Here is a 6,259-nt window from a genome sequence, read left to right on the forward strand (position 1 = left end):
GGCATTCACCATTTCCAGCATCCATGGAATGTGTTTTTTTTAATGCTCAAATTTCTTTTTAGTAAAGTTGCTGACAAACAGCAAGCTAAAGAGTGCTAGATTTGTAAAGTTTTTTATCTAGCTGTAGGTTGTCAGGCTTTAACCTTTCAGAATCATCTGTCAAGTTGCCATTTGTTCTGTACACTCAGATAACATGTTTTTGTTATGGGCTATTTATTAATAATCAGTTAAGCGGGTGGAACTATCTTCAGCAGTATATCCAACTCCCCTCACCTTTTCTTCCTGAGTTGGAAATATCTTTCTTCCCTTCTTCCAGAAAGTTCTGCCCTTTTACCTCCAAAATAATTATTACATATCAGGAACATGGCTATATAACTTATTCTCTCCAAATTCAGCTGAAGGAGTTTTAGAATACCACTCATCCCCAAACCAACAAAACGCAGTTACTTGGGCTAGCCCCCTCTCCATTGGTGGAATCTGCTATCTTCAGCATTTTCACAGGAAAAGGTTATACATGTGCATAACTGAATGAAGTAGCAGTCCAACTTTTCACTCCTACACCTCTCCTTTCTGTGGTAAAGGATGCTTATCAGTTCTTCTTCCGTAGAAATAAACATCTGCAATCATTTTTGAAAGATACCCAATTAAATGTCACCTCATATATCACCACATTTATTTACTGTCTCAGTGTTTCTAGACATGCTTAGACCCCTGCTATATGTTACATATATTAGCAATTAACTGGTTTATTGTGCAATAAATTTAGACCAGCCACATGTGTAAAGTAACTATCATGCCATAAAAATGTCCATCCAACTAAAAAAGCCAACTAGCTACAAAATTAGTGCTTGAAGATGTGTTACAACTTCATAGCTGGTTTCTATCCATGTTTAATTTGAACATGGTAGGGGCCTTAGACTTATCACTGAATACTTCAAGCTTGGGAGGTAAAAAGCTACTTGGTGCATTGTCAGATCAGGATCTATGTTTTCTTAAGCCTGAACAAGCTCTCTTCTTTAAAGTTCCTTTATGGTAAGCATGTCTAAGCTCATGACTATGAACTTGGCTTGCTCACAGGGTGCCAAAGCAGATGACACTTTATCCTTTGATATTCATCTTCTTTCCTTGGCTATGGCACCTGAGCTTTATTTTTATTTTTAGAGGAAACGTTTTCTGCTAATGAAAAAAGTGAAGAGAAACTAATTTCTTCTTCATTTTCCTTCTCTTGACAAGACTTTCATGACAACAGAGTTATTTTACATTAATTTGAAACATTCTAAAAGTAGCCTTTTGATCACAACCTCTGAAACTGCTTCTACATGTGACAAGCACTGACATTCGAAGACAGATTTAAAAAGGATGTGAGAGTCTATATTTAGATGCTTATTTTCTAGGTGAGTTGAGACTGGGGACATCAAAAATAAGATACTCACATTTCCTGGAGCTTGCAGTGCAGTGATCTGGAAGTCTTTTTAGCAGTAACAGGAGCATAATGTTACATGAAAGAGTAGGAAAACAGTGAAATCAATATACAGAGAGGACCTCAAAGCAAGGAAAGTGAGACAAGACCCTGTAAGGAGAAAGAGAGTTTGTACTGTCTGATTTAGGATGCTATTCTCCAAGTGACCTCTAAGGGAGCCTTTTAAGTGATCCAAGTTCTAGTACCAGGACCTACAGTCAGACACACAAATTATATCTGCATGTCCATTTCTCAAGATGCCTCTTCCCCTCTTCCTCTCCCTTAGCAATTTATACGATTGTGGAGTAACAGGGGATTTTTACTAAGTAGATGCTTAACATGAAGAGGAGGTGGAAGAAGAACTGGGCAGAAACCAAGAACTGGAAACTGAGCGAGAGGAAGAGAAAACAAAAATCAGAACCAGAAATTAGTTTAGCAGTAGAGCCATGCATCCTGGACACAAGAGGAACCTAGAGGAAGGACACTTTCAGTGGGGCAAACCCCTGAGATCAGTCCAGCCAAGGGGCTCACAAGTCTGAGATATAACATGAGAGAAAATAGCCCAGCTGTAGAGTCTGCCATTGCATCTCTGCTGAGGCATGTGCACTTGGGAACTCCATTATTGTTGTAGCGGTTGCAAAAAAGAGGAAGTGACACAAGTTCTCATCACAACACAAAAACTAAGCAAATTACAGGCACAGTAGGGTACATATTAATGAGAGAATCTGAAAGTTGGAGACACCATCCAGAGCTACAACATTGTCCAAAAGCCTTGCTAACCTTGATATTTACAACTTGGGACACTGATCAGCCATGCACACAGCTCTGTGCATGGCAAGGCAAAGAGAGAAGAGCCTTTTTTTTTTCACTGCAGTCAGCCTCAAGGCTCAGGTGAAATGAACTCAACAGCAGGGCTGTGTATCTTATCTCACCTCTAGGCTAGGCACAGACATTACACATAAACCGGTTTAAGTGATCAGAAACTGGTTTAAATCTGTAACAGAACGTATGTTCAGTGCCCATAAACCAGTTCGAGAATGGCTGAAACCAGTTTGAGATAAACCTGGTTCAATGTAGTATCAGACTTAACTGATTTGTCTCAAATCGGTTTATGCAATGTCTGTCCCAGACCCCTTGCTGGTTTAAGGAAAACCAGACATGCCAAGCATCTCGGCATGCTCTCTGGGCTGGGTGGGGCTGTCCACTCCACAACAAGGCTGGCCCCTCCACTCTGCTCCCTGGCTGCAGTCCCCACACTCCCCCTGCACCCTCCCCGTTACCACTCCCTACTAAGCAGGAATCCCATCCCCCCCCGGGCCTTGCTGAGGAGACGTCTGTGTATTAGATAGCAGACCACATGCTGGCTACCGTCAGTGCTGAATCAACAGGTAGAATCAACAAGTAGCTGGTAATGTCCCTCTGTTGTTTTCTTAATGGGGTGATAAACACTGTTATCAATTCCCTGTTGGGACTAATCACAGCATCCTGCCCCCTCAGCTCCATGCTGTGGAAGGGAGGGCTGCTCTAGTGCCCCCAGCTTCAAGCCTGAGCCAGTGCAGGCATGCGCCTGCATTTCTGGGATGTCTGTCCAGTTACAAAACTGATTTAGCCTAGCCAAGTTAAGCTAACCTGCAAAGATTGAATCAACTCAGGCTTTTTAAATGTCTGTCCCTAGCCCTACACACTGCAGAGAGAGCAGGAGAATGGGCCGCCCAGAGCAGAGTGGAGGAAGTCAAGCTGAATTTTGCAGTAAACTGCAATGCATTTCTTCCACCTGGGAACAAAGGAACACATCCATTTGATTAATATTTTCTTCCCAAGGTTCATGCTGGGATAGTACAGCTGCATGTTGCCTCTTGTATCAGTTCATTCTAGCTCTAAATTCATAAACTTGCAGTCAGGGCAGGCTTTAGTTATGCAGGAATGACTCCACCATGTTCTTGGACACAAGGAGTAATGACTTGTATAGCTTAGGTACCATAGATGGCCTCCTGTTTTGCCATAAGTGGCATTAAATGGTTCCTAGACTGGGTGCTGACTGCACAAGAAATAATTTCACCCTTAATCAACAAAAAAACCCCAAAACATTTAGTGGTGTTACTATGTTTCTGAATCAGGTCCTACATCTGTTTTAGTGGGCCCAACTGAAAGCCAACCTCATAAAGAACAGGCTTTGTTAATTAGTAACAGTAGTTGTGTACTGGCATCTATCTCCTTGTACATAGTTATCTCCACATTCTTTCCACACCAAAAGAGGAAAGACTCATTTGCTGATTCCTTGTGCAATTCTCCTGGAAGTGAGTATAGAGTTGCCTTAACATGATACTAATTTATTACAGTTCCTGTTATTTTAATAAACACCAAGTGCATTAATTGGAGGGAGTCTATTTTTCTAGAGATGTATTCACATTTGCTCATTGGGGCTCCACCAATTGCCCTGGGGTTAAAATGACACAGTAGGTTCAAGGCAGAAATCTCCTCTGAACATGGATGTTTTGAATGCATAATTCTCTTGGCTCATACTTTGGGTTGGTGAGTTAATAGAAAAGGTATGGTATTTCACAACTAGGTCAAGCTACTTATGATCCAGCTTTAACTATCATAAACATACTACCTTTCTCTTCAAGTGAAAAAAAAGCCAGAATGGACTAAAAATGTCTAACTATCAGTTCCACCTAAGCATATCACACACTGCAGTCAAGTGACATAGTAGCTAAAATTCAGAGGTGTTTTCATAGGACCTTGCTCTAAAACTTAGCATATACTTAAGTTACCAAACTCTTTGATGATGAACTGTGCATAAAGTGGCTTGAAACTACTTAGGTACAGAGGTAATTTGTGAAGAATTATAGGGCTGCATAGATGCTGTGATGGGGTGTTTTAAAATTGCCATTTCTATTTAAACTGATTTCACACAAAGATTTTTGCTCTTTATTTGTATAACACTTAATACAATGGGCTCTCCTGGGCCATGACTCACACTCCTTCATAGTAAAATAGAATACAAATATTAAGTCTAGGGGAAAAGATTGCTCTCTAGAACAGCATAACAAGGTGGCAGGCTGACAACTCCACACCAAAATGCAGGGCCCCAATCTTTCTGCACTCAGCTGTATTGTGAATTACAGCCTTGTCTAAAACTACTGGGTAAATTGTACTCCCTCACAGTGGAAGGTGTGGTTTATTAATCATTTTAGTATGCGAGAGACATAGGCAGGACCTACCTGCTAATCAAAGGGAGATAGGGACAGAGGGTTCCTGCAGGAAATCCTAGAAACAGGCTTAGGGAGCAAGTCTGGGCTAAGAACCATATGCTGTAATTGGATTATCAACATAGCAAAATTCACTGAGAGGATGAGTATGACTTTAACCAGCATCTGTGAAGGTCATGTGAAACAGGGTGAAAACAATCCCAGTTTGCAAGTAATCAGACAGCTTTAAAGGGCTCGATCAGTAGCTTTAGACAGTAGTGTAATGAGGGTGGGGTGAGCAGTGTACCAGCATGGCCCCCACCCCATAGGAGTCTACCACAGCAGAGATATCTCTTCCTGTCTCTATGCCACATGTTATATGAAATCAGGGAGATGAGTGGTGGAATGATGCTTTGCCATGTGCAGGCATAGCCTTGTCCCCAGGGATAGAGGAGGAGCTCTTGGGCAGTTCAAGCTACTGTCTGTTCCTCAGTGGTGGGCTGTTATAGCAGCAGCTGCAGCACAAGTGAGGAGGGATGAGAGCCCCACCAGGTAAGAATCCTCTCCCCCATCGCCTCCAGGTGCTGAAAAAAAAGTAGACTTGAAAACTCTTCTTGCTAAGTTTAGGGCCAGATTCTTTAATGTCACGTACATTAAATAGCAATCTTTACTCATCCAGCAGAACGCCAGCATACCATACTCTAATGATACCCGTATTAGAGGTGTAATCAGCTCACTCCTGCTTTCTCTCTCTCTGGGCAACTGTCTTGCACTTTGAAACAAAGTTGCAATATTTCATTACTCTACAAGAATAAATGCAAGTAGAAATAGGAAGTACAATACACAGCAAGGTCTTCAGGCCAAATCCTTCTTGTTTTACTCTTGTGAGCAATCTCATGAATATGAAGTGTTGTTTCTGAAACCCAAAATAAAAAAAGCTACTGACTAGTCTGAATTAGAAGCAAACTTCTAAAGTGTGGTTTTAGGAGTGTTGCTGCATGTAAGTTTTACGGGGCAGCTCTTAACCAACAGCCTTGAAACTGTAAACAGATTTCACCACACACATCCACTGCTCTCCACTCTGTATTCTCAGCATGCCGGCACAGATGTGGAGACAGATCATGTCTCTTCTTTTATTGTGCAGCAGAACCAATGTGGCCTCATCATAAAGGATGAACAAGGTTTAGGGAGCTCTTCTCTGTGGAAGCTGAACTCCATCCCTTCCAACACATGTCTGACAGCATGGCTAGGGACAGAAATTACACATAACCCGTTATAAGTGTAGCCCGGGTGTACACGGGTTTGTACTTCCCTCTCCAATTGAGGGAATTATTGGCATGGCAGTGTGCTGTGGAGGGACAAAACAGCTCAGTGGCCACCTCCATCCCCTATAGAGTCAGATCCAGTCAATCAATTACTTAACTATATACAGATTTATTATCACAACAAAACCATTAAAGGGTAAGGACATAGATTATATATATATATATATATATGTACAAGTTTACAAAACAATAAACCCTATTATATCTATACACACACACACACATATACCACACCCAGTTTGGGGTTTGTTTGTTTGTTTTTTTTTTGGGGGGGGGGGGGGGCC

The sequence above is a fragment of the Alligator sinensis genome, unplaced genomic scaffold, assembly GCF_000455745.1.
Source record: "Alligator sinensis unplaced genomic scaffold, ASM45574v1 scaffold273_1, whole genome shotgun sequence".
NCBI lineage: Eukaryota > Metazoa > Chordata > Crocodylia > Alligatoridae > Alligator > Alligator sinensis.